The sequence below is a fragment of the Mycteria americana genome, chromosome 3 (genome assembly GCF_035582795.1).
Source record: "Mycteria americana isolate JAX WOST 10 ecotype Jacksonville Zoo and Gardens chromosome 3, USCA_MyAme_1.0, whole genome shotgun sequence".
In the NCBI taxonomy this organism is placed as follows: domain Eukaryota; kingdom Metazoa; phylum Chordata; class Aves; order Ciconiiformes; family Ciconiidae; genus Mycteria; species Mycteria americana.
Window position 1 is genome coordinate 78,369,085 of NC_134367.1, and position 16,254 is coordinate 78,385,338.

The 16,254-nt window shown below is 47.7% G+C and overlaps 1 long non-coding RNA gene across 1 annotated transcript; it reads right to left on the reverse strand.

Moving 5' to 3' along the window:
- Positions 1-5,175: 5,175 nt before the first annotated feature.
- Positions 5,176-13,161, reverse strand: LOC142407749 (uncharacterized). The gene is made up of 3 exons (XR_012775032.1): positions 13,117-13,161; positions 5,397-5,537; positions 5,176-5,294 (listed from the first exon to the last, which is right to left on the reverse strand). It is a non-coding gene; the product is annotated as an uncharacterized LOC142407749 (long non-coding RNA).
- Between the last annotated feature and the right edge of the window lie 3,093 nt (positions 13,162-16,254).

Genomic DNA, 16,254 nt, shown 5'->3' on the forward strand with positions numbered 1-16,254 from the left:
TAGGAGGCTCCAGTGTCCATTCACTGTCTTAAAGCTAGCTTTCTAGAGCCCTGGGAGACCATCTTTCCCGGCCTGAATGCCTTTTTTGTTGTGAAACAGTGAACTGTTTCTGAAACCCTGCATAAAGGGCTGAGTAATTCACTGCAGTTGCCAGGAAGTCTGAGCCACTTGTGAGCTAACAATAGTTAACTTTATCTGCCGGCCCGAGCCCCCCTTCCAGCTGTAGGTCCCGAATTCTAATAAGGGCTTTACTCATGCCTCTGAGGTTATGGTAATATTTTATACATCTTTTTTCATTAAGACACAGTCATAGCTACTGTTGAGGCACCGGAGGCAAGTGCTGTCGATTGACGAGGAGGGGCGGGGAAAGGGGGAAAAGAAGGAAAATAGCTTTTTATATCAGGCAGGCAGTTTGGCCATTTTATACTAGAAATATAAACTTGGTTTGGGGGAAACCAGGGAATGTAACTTTTAAAAAAACACATTAGAAACCCCAGAGTCAAGCAAGACCTTATGATTGTTTTCTATCTGTGAAACAGCCTCAGCTTTTCACATTTTGGCGTTGTTGTTTTTATTTTTTGCTCTCCTTCTCTGTCCCTGCACTGCAGGCATGATGGTGACAGGGAAGTGTGTGAATCATGAGGGAAGTAGATGAATTTGTTTGGGTTTCCCTTTTAATCTGCATTGGGATGTTGATGCTCACAAAAATTCTGCACAGTGACAGCACAACTGTGTACAAGTGGTGACACAAAACAGTGATTCATACAGTGGTACTGCAACACAGATAACCACAGCGTACCTTTGAAAGACGTGGATCATCAGTTTCCTTCTTTACCTTCTGAACTAGTTTCTTTCCTGAGAACTAATGAAATCAAGTTCAGCACAAGAAAAGTTCTAAATTATCCCTTTGGCCTCCAATGTTTTGGAAAAGAAAAAATGATATTGCTTATTCCTCACTTTTAAGTAAATGATCACTCAGAGTGGAATTTATTTCAGAGCATCGCTGTGAACATTCCTGTTCAAGGTAAAAGATGGCACAGCTTGAACAACTCTTCCGCATCTTTGGTGTACGTGTCTTGCTTGCTGTGCCTTGAGAAATAGCATTAGAAACGCCTGGATGAAAATAAAAGCACATCTTTCAAAGTTCCACTCAATACTTTATTAATGTTTATAAAAAGTGATTGAAAGATGCATACAGGTTTTGTAAAGCTAAACCACAGAGATGTACTTGATATATTCCCCTAGCACAGCAATACTGTTTTCTTGATCTGTACCCATGACACCAACTGATGCCAGTGGGAGCTGCATATGTTGTGGATGAGGTCACTACAGGGTCACTGCATAGTAAATAAGTTGCTTGGCTTTTTGGGTAAGTTCAAGTATTGAATCGCTTTCATATCTCCTCTCCAAGCGACCTTTACCAGGGTGGAATACCATGCTCTGATGGAGTGACAGATTTGAACTGGCCCTTTTCCTGTCTAACAGCAGTGACTTCTGAACTTCGCTGTGGGTTTGTCTTGACAAGAATGAAAAGCTGCTTTCAGAGGGTGTAGGCTCACAAGCTATGCATTGTGTGCGCACACACATGGGCGCGCATGCATCCCCCCCTCCTCAAATACTCTCTTTTCCCCTAATCCAGATGAACTGTGAGAGCAGAGTCAGACATCAGATGGCATAGCCCACAGGTAGCAGGCAGAGGGAGAGCGGGGATGCGGGAGAGCCATTTTACAAAAGACATTTATTAATCATGAACTAACTGTAAAGTCATCGAAGCTACCCTGGTGGCCCTGACTGAAAGCTCTGATCTGCTGGTAGTGCGACTTTCGGAGCGCTCTTGGCATGGACCGCTTCTGCTCTTGAGCTAAAACACATGAGCTGAAGCTGACTGTGTTGTATTTTGACAACCCATTTAAATAAAATGAATGTATTTGCTAATCCTTTGGGGGGAGGGAGTATAAATTAGAGTGACTAAGAGCATACAACGGAGAGAAAAGGAATCCAGCTTTCTAATTTACGGTGACCTTCAGGATTCACCGTAAATCTTTACCACCCCCAAATGAACATTTCATCTCATTCTGGAGATAAGTTTTCATGCATGTAAAAAACGTGACTGCTTTTTCACATGTCCGAATGCAGACCAAGCTGTTTTGAAAGCCATGACCTGTGATGTGGACTTAAAATTTGTCCCTTAATACATTCTTTTGCTGCATGTGTCTGCATGACGTAATTGCTCTCTAATAATCTCCTCCCTCTTGGAGCACCATAAATACTCCAAGCAACTGTATGCCTCGAATAGATGGAATATGATTTCCTTCTCTCACTCCGTTGGGCTATCTACCCACGTAAATGTGCAATACTGAGGAATCACCATCAAATTTGGGCGTGATAGGATGCCAGGAAAAAAAACCCACAAAACCAAAAACCAGAAAGGATTAAAAAAATACAGTAGCACTCCTGTATTCCAAACTGATAGGCAGGATTCCTTCTGGAAAAAGACAGCGATTGAGATTTTTTTCCTTTTTAGATAACCAGGTCAAACATTTTACACCCTGTGTTGTGAAACCTCAAAACCTCAGCTGTGGAGTTACCTGGGATGGAGCCTCTCCATGTACGTTTTACTTGTGCTTTGAACTTCCATAAGGCAGTCTCTTTGATCTTAGTGCCCTACTCAGCCCCTTTTGGCTCCTAATGCTTTGTCCTCTGCTTTTAGTGACTTCCTTTTTTTCTGTTTCTAAGCATGGTCTCTCTTTCCTTCTGTTCTGGCAGACCTGTCTCTCACTCCCCGAGTTTTCATTATTTAGTAGGATTCTTTCTCCTCTTCTGCCACCTGGGCTGCATCTTGCTTGTTCTTGTTCACTCTCCCTTCAAAGGCTTCTTTGTTTCCAAGCCTCTCCTGTTGGACTTAGCTTTCTTTTTTATTAGAGAGTTCTGGCTCAGAAAGCCTCAGCATCCTGTCAAGGACCACGTTAGCTCCTGGTAAGTGTGTCCTGCAGCCCTAGAGCTGCTCAGAGCAGAGTGTAACTTTGCTGGCCCAGTTCTTCCACTGGACAGCAATGGCTACCCAGGCTTTTTTGCATCTGGCTTAAGAGAGATCTCTGCCAAACCAGAAATAGCAAGGGACCTTTAGCAATCGTATCTGATACTGAGGGTCACAGCATTCCTCCTCACTTTCTTCCTCATGCAAGGGCTGAGCAAAGGCAAGTGTCGTGAAAGCTGTAAGAGTTGTGTACGTGTATAAAGGGACGTTTCATCCCTATGCCAGTTCTCAGCTAGGATCTCTATTACAAGATAAAGTTGAGGCAGGAGAAAGGGCCTTTCCTCTTTTTACATCTTTAGAGAGTAAGTATTCTAAAATAAAACTGCAGAAGAGACAGCAAACCCGATGCAAATCTCTCATACCCAGCATCAGCGTACTAAAGTCACCGGCATGAACCCAACGTTCAGAGTTTGCCTGTTCATTAGCTGGATTGCTCCATTTTGACGGTGCACTGGTTTAGCACTGATGTAACACCTTCACAGTCAAACTCTGTGAGCCCAGTTTGAAAGACTGTAAGCATTTCCTTCAGGTGGCCAGGCAAGCAAAGAGAAATGAAAGCTGCTGGTGGGTGAAAGGAATAAGAAAATGGGATAAGAGTGTGATATTTCTCAGACCCACACTGAGAACGCTGCAGGAATCCTAAAGAACACATCCAGGCTGAAAGGAGAGAGGAACAGTTTTTGGCTGGAGTTGGTGCAAATGATTACTGTGCAAGCAACTGAGGGCAGGCCTGCCTCTTTTTTTTTAATGGCTCAGGGAATAGATTTGGCCACAGGGTAACGGGAGGCAACTCCTTTTTCTATTTTTTTAATGCTTGCCTGTCTGTGTAACACAACCAGAAAACTTCATTTCTGCACTGGGAAATGCCACTTAAGAATCGAGCCATTGGTCCTTCATTCAGAAGCCTGACGTTTGCCCAGCTATTCTCTCAAGTCGTCTTTGCCAGTGAAGTCTAATTTCAAGTGCGTATGTGTCTTTATCTTTTCTGAAGCAGGAAATATTAATCACTAAATCTGATTGGTCTCACTGCTGCTTACCCCAGGGCAGCTTTTTTAGCTTATGAAAACTGGTGTCAGTTGACATTGTCATCAACATGGCTTGATGAGTAAGAGCCGAAGCTGAGCTATTTCCATTTTAACTAGACAATAAAGCAGAGAAGCTGATAAACGCTGAGGTAGGGTAGATTTCAGCAGGGAGGTTTTATGAAATGAAGTTTTCTCATTGGCCTCATACCCATCCTATTACTGGAAATAGAGCTGCCTATGCTCATCCTTTTAATGTTTTTATTAAGAGATCTCATCAAAAGACAGGAGAAGACTGTGCAGCCAACTGAGAAAATTAAGGGGGAAAAGTCTTATTGTTATATAAATGTCTCTTCCTCCCACTTTCGCAGAGCTGTTCTTGATCCTTTCAAAGCAGTCTCCCTTTGAGAAAAGAAGATGCTGTTAGCTCGAATCATACAAAGGAGAAATTACAACAGTTAGTCTTTTATGTTAATATTTTAGTCCATTAATGCCATTATTATTTATCTAGCACAAACTGAATGCTAGGGGCTTTTCAGATAGCAAACTCCGTGTCCCAGTGTATGGTGTACGGGTGATCCATGCAAGAGGATGTATGAGTTGGCATCTAATTAGGTGCTGGCCTGCACCTGAGGAGATGGGCACTGGGATCCCAGCTCTGCAGCACAGGGGTAAGACAGACTAAACACACTTTTCAAAGTTGCTTGGCTCTGAGTTTTGACGTATGAGGCCTATCTCTCAGTGCGTTACTTTTCCTGCTGGTAAAAGAGAAGCCACTATGCTTTGTCGCTGTGTCTTTAGATTTCAGAAGGTGTCAGGAAACACAACTTCCCATGTAGGTAAGGACTACTTAGCATACTGTGACATGCTCTCATTAGAGGCCTCCGTGCACTGCTACAGCATGATACCTCAATAAATGCATTTCTTCCTCTGCCAGAACACTTTTTGATTTTCTGTACTCAGTTCCACAAACAAGCAGTGAAATTCCACCCGTATTTTTAACAAGTTTGTTCTATACCTCCTTTTAAAGTTCCTTCTTTCCTTTGAAGGATGAATATTTTAAATTAAACAGAGAGAAAAGGCAAGGGGCAAGCTGAAGGATAAGGGCATGGCTTACAATGCTTAGGATGAAGTTTATTGTAATTTCCTCCAGTTTTTTCCCCTCCTGTGCTTCCTTGGAGAGAGGTATGAATGGAAAGTCAGGCAGGGTTGATTCTTGATTTCTCTGGATACCACTGTAGAGGAAAATTCACGACAGTTAATTGCCTAAGCAATTGCATAAGCAGGCAATACTTTCTGCTCTCAATAGATAGGGTTTTCTAAGCTGATGCACTCACCTGCCCTCTAACAAAGTTTCTGAAAACTGGAGATAAGAGGTTGGTCTGGTCCAGAGGGTCTCCTCCATTTTGAGTGGAAGGGCTGAGGTTACACTCCTCTGTAGGGTCACTGCCACACATCCACGCTTCAGAGAGACCACTCTGGTGATGAACAGAAGCAGCAGATTAAAGACAGGGTAGAAAGGGTGAAGTAGCTGCATTTCTTCTGATCTTTCCCACCTGCCCCCCCTGTACATGCCAAAGCAGAGGTGACACAGGTGCAGCAGAAGGGGACTCCTCTTTGCTTTTTGAGGAGCATCAGGGCTGGTCCGGATGAGTTGGAAAGAGCCTTTCCATGTGCCCTGGGGCCTCCCTTGGCTCCACAGACAGCAAAATGCTCAACAGTCATGTGCCTGAGTTTGGGTTTCACACAGCCCTTTCTGAAGCCACGTGTCTGCATGACATTGTGCTTTAAAATACAACATTAAAGACCTTGAGACCCAAGGTCCTCTGTAGGGGGGACCGTGGGCAGCCATCTCTCACCCCCATGCCAACCCCCCTGGGATTAGTTGCTCACATACCAGGGGATATGGGGCTGTGGCTCAGTGGCACCGGACACACCACGTCTATGCATTAGGAGATACAGACATAGAAACATATAGCCTCTGCCAGAGCTGAACACCGCTGAAGCCTCTGGGTATATAGTGCAATTCAGAGTTTGGTTTAGCTCAAACAAAGAAAGGCCCAGCAAAGATGTTTGGTTTGGGACCCCTGCCTATAGCTGTACCACATTATAGTTTTGGTCCAAGTATACCTCTCCTGTATCTCTGGCTGCAAACCTAATCCTCCTTTATACATAGGTTGAAGCCTGTGTGCACACACAGGCAAATGCAGAGAGGTCTCTGGGGAAGGCAGGCAGTCAAGCGGGGAATCCTGCACATTGGGAGCCCACACTGAGCCCAACTGATGAATAAATAAAGGAGTGCTGGCTTTTGACGGTGCCAATTTCTTAACCTTTGGGATCATTAACGACTTCTCCCTTCCATTGGAAAAAAAGCCAGCAGTTCCTGCATTTTTCTGGGACACAAGCAAAGCATTTAGCACCACAAATAAGCTCATAATTTGACAGGCAAAATGCCAGGAAAAGTGAAAGCAGATTTCTCCCTCCAAGGCCCTGAATATCTTAGTGATCCTTTACTTGTTTTTCAAATGCTATTTCCTTTTTGTTTAATCACAGGTTCAGGTCAAGACACTCTTCAAAATATCATGCCCTGTCCATGTGCATTTTCTTAACCTTACGGATGCTCACAGTTTCCTGCTTTGCCAGCCAAAACAAACGCAACACAGAAATGCCTACGCACATCTAGAGCAGTCGCTGAGTAGCTCTCATTTTTAATTTACCTACAGATGGATGTACCATGCATCCATGGGTTTTTTTTTCCTTATGTGCAAAGCCAGCATCCACAGAGTCGGCATAACAAGTATTCGAGAAGCTGTATTTGCTGTGAAACTCATCAAAAAGAATTAGCTACAGTATGTGAACAATAACTTTAGATGGCAGGGCTACAAAAAGAGCTGAGGCTGATAAAGGCCATAGGCAGGCAGAACATTCAAGCCCCTTGAAAATGAAATAATGCTGTGTCTTCCCCAAGAGACTTCCAGCCAAGGAGCCCAGCGGGTTTTCACAAGGGCTGGGGAAGCTGGTGGCACCCTGGGGTAGGGTCTGCCTGCCCCGGGCTCCTTGTTGGAGAGGACCCTTTGGGCGCTCTCTTGGGACTGATCTGAGAGGATGGGACTGTTCTCCTTCCCCTACCCGCTCTCTGAAGGACCAGGCTTCCCCATCACAGATGGTCATCCAGTCCTGCAGAAACATGATGCTTCAGCACAGTGGGTGTCCCAGCACTCTCCTCACCTAGGGAGGTGGTTCAGGGAAGACGGTAACATAGCATGGGGCTTCGCTGCCTTTCTGTTGGACTGCTGCCGCTTCAGAGGAAGGCAATAGTTGCAGCATTTGCATCAAGTCACAGTAAGTGAATTTCTGACTGAGTATAGGGGAAGAAGATCACTGTGAGAGTGGTTCAGTACTGAAGCAGGTGCCCAGCATGGCTGTGGACTCTCCATCCTTGGAGACAGCCAAAACGCAACCAGACAGGCCTAAGCAACCTGCTCTAAGTTTAAAGTTAGCCATGCTTTGAGAGGGGAGTTGGACTGGAGACCTCCAAGGGCCTGCCCAGCCTAAACTGTGCCATGATTCTATGACAGGGAAGGACAAGATGAGCCTCTTTGCCCTTCTCTTCTCTTCCCAATATACACCTTTTGGATTGGCACTTGGCCGCTTTTCTGCTAGGAAGACAAGGTTTGAAGGTAACCCATCACTCCATATACACACCTGATTCTGAGGAGAAGCTCACATCCTGGCAGCAATTTTACGCAAATTTTTCAAAAGGAAATGGCTTGTTGAAGATCGTGCAGTACACTGGCAGCAGAGCGTTACTGTGCCCTGCTAGTCTGAGCACGAATGTTTTGTAGCCAGAGGACACGCTCTTCCCCAGTCCCTCCAAGGAAAGGAAGAGAACATTTCTGTGGGCAGCCTCTGTAAGGAACCTGTTGCCATGGTGAAATGCCAGTTGTGATTATACTATGTAAACCACCTGAAATCCAGTGTCAAGTGGCAAAAAATTAACCTTAAAATTAACCCCTACCAATCACATTAAAGGGAGAACAACAACATATTTAATTTTGCTTAGTACTCACCAGGGAGAGAATGGACTCCAGCTTTGTTCATTAATATTTAATAAAAACTTTATTAATTTTCTTAAATAAAGGGTTTAATATCTGACTTATACCTACTTCTTGGATCCCAGTGGAACTCATCTTCTTTGTTAGCAGCTTTTGCATTTGCTTTTGGGATCTTTTTTAAAAAAAAATCTGGTTTTTCCTCCTCTTCTTCTTGACAATGAATCCTAGAGAAGTTAGCCAGACTGCAGGACAAAGATGCCATTACAGTCAGGATAGCTCTAAGAGGGACAGCCGTATGCTGGCTGAGCTGCAAACAGACTTGGGCGTGTTTCTCTTGCAGTCCATAGCAGGCTGCTAAGGGGTTCAGCCCCTCAGGAGCCCCCCAAGCTGACTACGCCCCACTCAATGCAGAGAGGTAGCTAGCAGCACCATAATTAATTCATTAATTAATTGTGCCCTGATGAGATGCATGGCTGAGGCAACTGCTGCAGGAGGGCTGTAGGGCCCTAGGAGTAAACACAAAACCAAGCTCTGCTGCCATGCAGGCACAGCCTCACGAAGAGGGCACCCACCCTGCGGCGAAGCTACCCTGCTATATGCGTCCCCGGGGGGGTGACCCGGGCATCTGGCTGCGTATCCCACCGGTCCGCAGGCAGAATCGGAGAGGAAGGGTGCAGGGAAACCCCCTCCAAAACCACCGCTTCTTACCGACGTGCGGCTGCCTGCCCGAGGTGCGGCCGGCGAGAGGGCAGGGCAGGGGAGGGGAGGGGGCAGGGCACAGCCCCCAGCTTCTCCCTCGCCCCTCCTCCAGCCCACGGCCAGCGGTAATTAGCCGAGGAGTGTGTTAATTTGCAGCGTGCGCCTAGTCCTCAAAATGGCTTTTGCTTAATTTAATGACAAAACGGATTTGCTTCCTGGCCGGTCCTCGGCATGGATTTGCTCTGGATTTACACCCGGGGCGAAAGGGGAGACGGAGGAGGGGCCGCCCCCCCGCTGGCACCGCCCGCAGCGGAGCGGAGCAGCGGCCCGGGGCTGCCCCCCGCCCGTCCCCGGCGGCGACGGGGGCTGGCTGGAGCAGCCCCGGTTTCCGGTAGCCCCCAAAGGTTTTGTTGAAATGAAAGCAAGCACCTCTTGGTGGGACACCGGGGGTGGAGGGTGGGAGAAAGGTCTTTTTGGATTGGTGCAGTTTTTGCATCGCAGAAGAATTTGTAAACGGTTTCTTGCTGTTCTGGATTTTCTTTTTTCCCCCTCCCCGAAGCTGTGAAATTTCCTGAGTTATGGAAAACACAGGTCCTTACTCAGGTTTTCAGGTCAGCAAGAAATTCGTGATCGTCTAAGATGAAATCGCTGTGACTTTTCCCTGGTTTTGTTTGTGATACACGTGGCATACAGGGAATGTATCGCATGCACCTTTGGAGCTGAAAGATGAAGTCGAGGGAATGGTTCCGGATTTGTCTGCATGTAACAGTGGTTAATTTGGCCAAAAGCCTGTGACAAGAGCAATCACAAATGATTTCTGAAGTTGATTGTATTATTCCATCACACAGAAAAGGGAAACTACAGGCCCGCTTTTCTTTCACAGGATATGATTAATTCCCATTGATTTAATCACTGCTGGTGTGTGTGTCAGGCAGGGGCAGAGCAGGGGGAGGAGGGAGGACCCAATAGCAGAAACCCAAGCATTATCTCTAGTCCTGAATTTTCCACACTGGAAGTCACTGAAAGGCCTCGGCTACAGGATAATGTTCATACACCTACTTTTTTCTGCCATAAGCAGCAAAACATTTGATGAACAGAGCGGAGAATATGGATAGTCAAGTCAGGACTCCAAGATTACTTCAGCGCTTACAGTAAAGCGCTGCAAGTCTGGATGAGAGGTTGCTAGTATCATGCTGCAGGGTCTCGACCAAGCAAACAAATCTTTGCGAAAATGGAAACACCTTCCCTGTGACAGGAGTGCCGCTGCCTACACAGCTATCGGCAGTTTGCAAAGCCTGTGTAATCAGTCATGGGGATAAAGGACAGAAATATATCTAGATGCAGCACTTTTCTGCTGATTTCAGGATTGCCCTGCAAAGCAATATGACCATTCTCACGAATTCAGCTCTTGCATGTTCCCTGTTTCTTCTTGAGAACTATCTCCTTTCTCCAAAAAAGAACGGTGTCTGTCAAGGACACCTAATCCCTATGCCTTGCTCTCAGGGGGTTCATTCCTGTGGCAAGAAAGACCACAGCTTAGCTGAGCAAAAGTGGGCTGATGTTCTAATTTTGTTCTTCTACTTTACTTTTGTTTTACAATCTATTTAGGATTAGAAACTTTCTTAGGAGATGTAATTCTCCTGAAATGGAGTTTCTGTCAAAAAAGTAGCGACAAGGGAAAATCTTAAAAAGTTTGAAACGTCTTTCTTTCAGCAGTCTTTAACGGAATAGTGCTTCAAAAAAGCCCATAAAAATGTTTTGTTTTGACATTATCCAAATGAAACTTTTTGACCTTTTGCTTCAAAATGGCATTTTTCATTTTAGAAGTGACCTAAACTAAAAGGAAACTAAGTTCAACGAGAGAACTAAACACCTGGAGAATGAAGCATACATTTCATTTCGGGTTGAACAGTTTAGTCCGAATTACCCCATCGAGAAACCCAAAATCATTTGCTGTAATCAGAATGATATTTCCCTGATTTGTCAATATAGGATAAAAATAATAAAAACATCTCTCACACACCTTGGCTTTAAGCTGAACACATGGTTGGACAAAGCGAGCATTTTTTTATTTGATTTGCAGTGACAGCAAAACCTTGAATGACAAAAGAGCTGCCTAAGATACTTTTAATTTCTCTGTTGAGTTGGAGCAGGTTGGTTGCAAAAACACAGCAACAGCAAACCCAGCCTGGTACTTTTTGGTGATGTGAGCACTGCAGCTGCAGATAGTAAAGTGGATAGTGAAAAAAATTAGGCTGAGGGTCAGCCCTGGAACGGGCCAGCTGCAACTAAATCTCGGAGCCCAGAGGCGCTACCAGCTCCTTTGAACTGTTATAGTCCCCCACCTCAAGACAGCCCTAAGACCTTTAATTTTGTCGCTGAAGCCCTGCAGCACTGACCTGGCCGCCCCAAACAGCTTCTTTGGAGCTCTTACCACATCCCCCTCAGCGCTGTGGCTGCTGCCCATGTGCACTGAGCTTGGAGGCTAAAAATTACCCCCGGTTATGAGTGCTACTGCATAGCAGCAGCATTTCTTTCTCCCTACGAAATCCCTCCATCTGGATTGTGTTACCATCCCGCCTCGGCTAGCACATGCCATCTGGGATTAACCAGCCTGTGAAACTGAGACCTGCCGGCGGCCAGTGCAAACCTGATTCTGCCCCTGCACCGGAGCCCCCCTTGAGGGCAGGTGCGAGACTCAGCCGTGCTTTTCTCAGGTGCCTCCTCTGGGGTTTGCTCCCTCAGAGGGGTCGGCATCCGTTTTACTTCCCAGCTGCAGGGATAGTCCAGGCTTGGCAAGAGGACCGCCACTTCCCAGTCCCCATAGTGACTTCCACTTCATGCTCTGTTTTGAGCAGAGCCCCATTGGAGCTCTGTTTTAGTTCTCCTGCTTAGTGCTGTCGCCCAAACCCACGTTTCACATGAGAGTTTTCCTTCTTCTTTCCTTTGGGAAGCCTTTCAAATCTTTGAGGGGATGGGAAGGGGCTTGGTGAGGCCCCTGCCAGCAGTACGTGGATAGAGCAGGGGACGAGTGTGTAGGAAACTTAACTCTACGTAGACTATACCATCCAGACACTTTGGCTGTCACTCCTTATGCTGTAAATCCAGTGCAATCCTACCAGCATGAGCAGAGCTTCCTTTTTAATCTGTGCATGAGGTCAACATTTGGCTTAGAGCCTGTCCTTGCCATTGTATATATATCTATATATATATATGTATAAAAATAGCTATATAGATACATATAAATTAATGAAGTTCAGCAACTCTGTGAAATTAAGAACACAAATGTCACTGTAGTAGCTTGAAAAAATACGTGACACAAGGCTTAGCCCTTTTGTGCTACCCTTTTGTGTTGCAACAGTTTCTGCAAATAGCATGTCAGGAGGGACTGGGAGACTTCAGAAGCTTGTCATGAGGCATGGAGCCCTTCACCTTTGGCTCTCTGGTTCAGATGTGACTCCATGCAACAGTGCCTGAAGCTTGCAGCCATCGAGAGGAGATTGTTATTTGTGTCGTTTCTGCCTCTGTTCCAGTGGACAGAGACTTCTCAGAAACTGCCAGCCCTTTTGGTCTGAGCTGAGGTTCCCATTGGAAAAATGGCTGTGAATAGAACAAGCAAAAGACTGTATTTCTTTCTTTCTTCTTGTTCAGGGCCAAGGTAGACTGGCATGGCACCGAGGGCATAACTGCACTTCCCCTGCCCTATGCAACGAGGACTTCGGGGCCCTAGATGAACTTGCAGGACGTTTCATGGGCACTATCACTGGGCGTATAAAAGAGCAGTTTATTACAGCAGAAACTCTGCTGATAGCACGGTGCCTGCAGTGCACTCACAAGGATGGCTGGATTATTAAGGGATGTAAAAAGAGCCTTTAAGAAGTGTCACTCCTAACACCAGGGTACAGCAGGCGGTGCACAGCGGCGGTCTGTGTGTCACTCACAGCAGGGATTGCCGGCACAATGGCTTCTGTTTTTGCTGCCTGTTCAGTATTATTTGTTTTATGTTGATACTGTCGATGCACTTAAAGAGATTATATATTTTTCCCATGGCATAAACAAAATGACTTGCATTTTGCAAGGAGAGTAATGGTAATGAGAAGTCAGGCTTCAAGGGGGAACGATGGTAAGGTTGACGGCAAGGAGAAATAAATCTGGTATGTTCAACTCGGTCTGAGCTGACTGCCATTTCCTTAAATAAATTAATAAAGTCAAGTCCCTGTGTTCTTACCTTATGAGGAGGGGGAGAAGAGGAAACAGGCTGTGACCTCACAGTGGGCAGTGTTTTTAGTAGCTGATCTCTTACCATTATCTCAAATCCAGCTTCAAACAAGGCACAGGTTTGGTGGTTCTCCTCAGGCCGATGTCAAACCTTCACCCTCCTTTTTCCATCCCCTGCCTTGAAGCAGCCCAGCTAGACATGATCACAGAGACGGAGGATGATGTAAGAACTCCTCTGAAGCCAGCTCAGCTTAAAAGGTCACTTTGGGAGCAGCTCTGGCCCTTCTCCTACCCCACGTCACCCCTCCCAATCCCCGCTCAAGTGCATAGGCATGAACTAGATTGAAATGGGAAGGGGGAATCATGCTATTAATAACTCCGAATTGCTGCTCCCTGAAAGGTGCTGAGCATTCATTTGTCCTTTGTTCCCAGGGGACAACATACTGTACGTTACAGCCATTTGTTGTTTGGGGTTTTTTTTCCCACCCAAATACAGAACAGTGGCAGCTGAACCGCTGTATGAGAATAGCATCAAAATGTGTAATGCACCATAAATAAACAGAAATAGACAGCCAGGAAGCTGTGGTAATCACTGCTTTGATGTAGCATGAATTATGATGTGTGTATCTGTGTGAGTGAGTGTGCGGGGGGGGGGGGGGGTGGGGTGGTTAAGGGCTTCATGTTTCTGGCTGTGCTTGTTTTGACTCGGCTGCTGTTGCTCTGGGAAGAGAGCGAACCCAGCCTGCCATTTACATATCTCCACCTTCGCACTGACAGCTGCTGTCCCTTGACTCAGAGGAAAGGGATCTCAACCTCCACCACCTGTTCCCTTGGAGTCCCTCCCTCCTCCTCCTCCTCCTCCTTGTCCCCCCATAGCAAGGCAGAGGGGGGATTCCTGGCCATCTCCCAAGGACCCGCTCACTCCTCCTGCCACCTAGGGAGGATCCTGTAACAGCCTGGGCTTCAGCATCGCCTTCCAGAAGTAGCTGATTTATGTTTCTTGGTCTACATTAGGCTGTTGTTTTTTTTCCCTGCTGACTTCCCACTGCTACCGGGATAGTGGAAGCAGCAATGGACGTGTTAGAGTGGGCAGGTGAGGCTATTAACAACTCGGCATCATGTTTCCCTCAAGGTACTGAACATTAAAATGGTGGCTGTTGAATCCTAGTGCTCTGAGATCAGTAAGATACCCGCAGTCGGTGGAAAGAGAGGAAAGGCAGCAGAAAAATATATAGCACGGGTGTCTCCTTGTTGATTATCTCCTATCGGCGTCCCAGGGACTCCTTTAGCTGGCACAGCAAGCCGCTTGTTTGGAATAATCTCCTGCCCGTCCCTGCTACAGCAGCAAGACAGCTTATTAAAACAGCCTAGCTTTCTTTTCGTGCTCCTTGCATTAACGTTTTTACCTGGAGCCAATAGTCTCCCTCTGAAAAACTTGTTTGGTCTGAATAGCCACAAATGAGTCTAACGGTGCTTAAGTGCTGCTCGGGTTCAATGAATTCTCTGACCTTATGATAATTCAGGTGTCACAGGGCACCAATAAACGCCAGAAGCTGTCTCCCAGCCTGTAACTGGCTGCATAACCACGGCAGAGCGCCGCCGTGCTCAGCCTGCCTGCGAGGCCCGTTAATGAACCCTGAGGCGCGGAGTGCCTCCGGAGACGCGTCCGGACGCGCCCTCTTGCGGTCCCCGGCCGGAGAGGGGCCGCGGGCCTCAGCGCGCCTTATCCCGCCGCTGTCCCTCAGCCTCAGAGCCCCTTATCCCGCCGCTGTCCCTCAGCCTCAGAGCCCCTTATCCCGCCGCTGTCCCTCAGCCTCAGAGCCCCTTAACCCACCGCTGTCCCTCAGCCTCAGAGCCCCTTATCCCACCGCTGTCCCTCAGCCTCAGAGCCCCTTATCCCGCCGCTGTCCCTCAGCCTCAGAGCCCCTTATCCCACCGCTGTCCCTCAGCCTGAGAGCCCCTTATCCCACCGCTGTCCCTCAGCCTCAGCGCGCCTTATCCCGCCGCTGTCCCTCAGCCTCAGTGCGCCTTATCCCGCCGCTGTCCCTCAGCCTCAGAGCCCCTTATCCCGCCGCTGTCCCTCAGCCTCAGCGCCCCTTATCCCACCGCTGTCCCTCAGCCTCAGAGCCCCTTATCCCACTGCTGTCCCTCAGCCTCAGCGCGCCTTATCCCGCCGCTGTCCCTCAGCCTCAGAGCCCCTTATCCCGCCGCTGTCCCTCAGCCTCAGCGCGCCTTATCCCACTGCTGTCCCTCAGCCTCAGAGCCCCTTATCCCGCCGCTGTCCCTCAGCCTGAGAGCCCCTTATCCCACCGCTGTCCCTCAGCCTCAGAGCCCCTTATCCCACTGCTGTCCCTCAGGCCTCAGCTGCGCCTTATCCCGCCGCTGTCCCTCAGCCTCAGAGCCCCTTATCCCGCCGCTGTCCCTCAGCCTCAGAGCCCCTTATCCCACCGCTGTCCCTCAGCCTGAGAGCCTCTTATCCCACCGCTGTCCCTCAGCCTCAGAGCCCCTTATCCCACTGCTGTCCCTCAGGCCTCAGCTGCGCCTTATCCCGCCGCTGTCCCTCAGCCTCAGAGCCCCTTATCCCACTGCTGTCCCTCAGCCTCAGAGCCCCTTATCCCGCCGCTGTCCCTCAGCCTCAGCGCGCCTTATCCCGCCGCTGTCCCTCAGCCTCAGAGCCCCTTATCCCACTGCTGTCCCTCAGCCTGAGAGCCCCTTATCCCACCGCTGTCCCTCAGCCTCAGAGCCCCTTTTCCCTCCGCTGTCCCTCAGCCTCAGAGCCCCTTATCCTGCCGCTGTCCCTCAGGCCTCAGCCCCGCCGTATCCCGCCACTGCCCTCAGTCGCGCCGTATCCCACCCGCCTCGTTCAGTGTCGGGCTCTGGTCTCAACGCCCGGGTGAAAACATCAACTAAATGGTTCATTCTTCTTGTACAAGAAGCGCCATTTCCTAGCTGAGGGGAGGCAGAGAAAGCGCAAGGGCTTGGCTCTGCTGACAAGCAGTTGTCTCAAATGGGGAAAAGGATTAAGAACCCAGAACTGGGAGCACTTAAACATTTACAAATTTTTCAGTCGAATCAGTCTAGTCTGACTGGCTTAGGTAGTCATAATTAACTGCTGAGAATGGGTAGCGATTTCTTGAAACTGTGATACATTGACATAAGCAAAGGCCAAGCAGAAACTATGTAAGTGAAGGAGTGATTGTAGCTAGACAGTTTCAATGGGAAT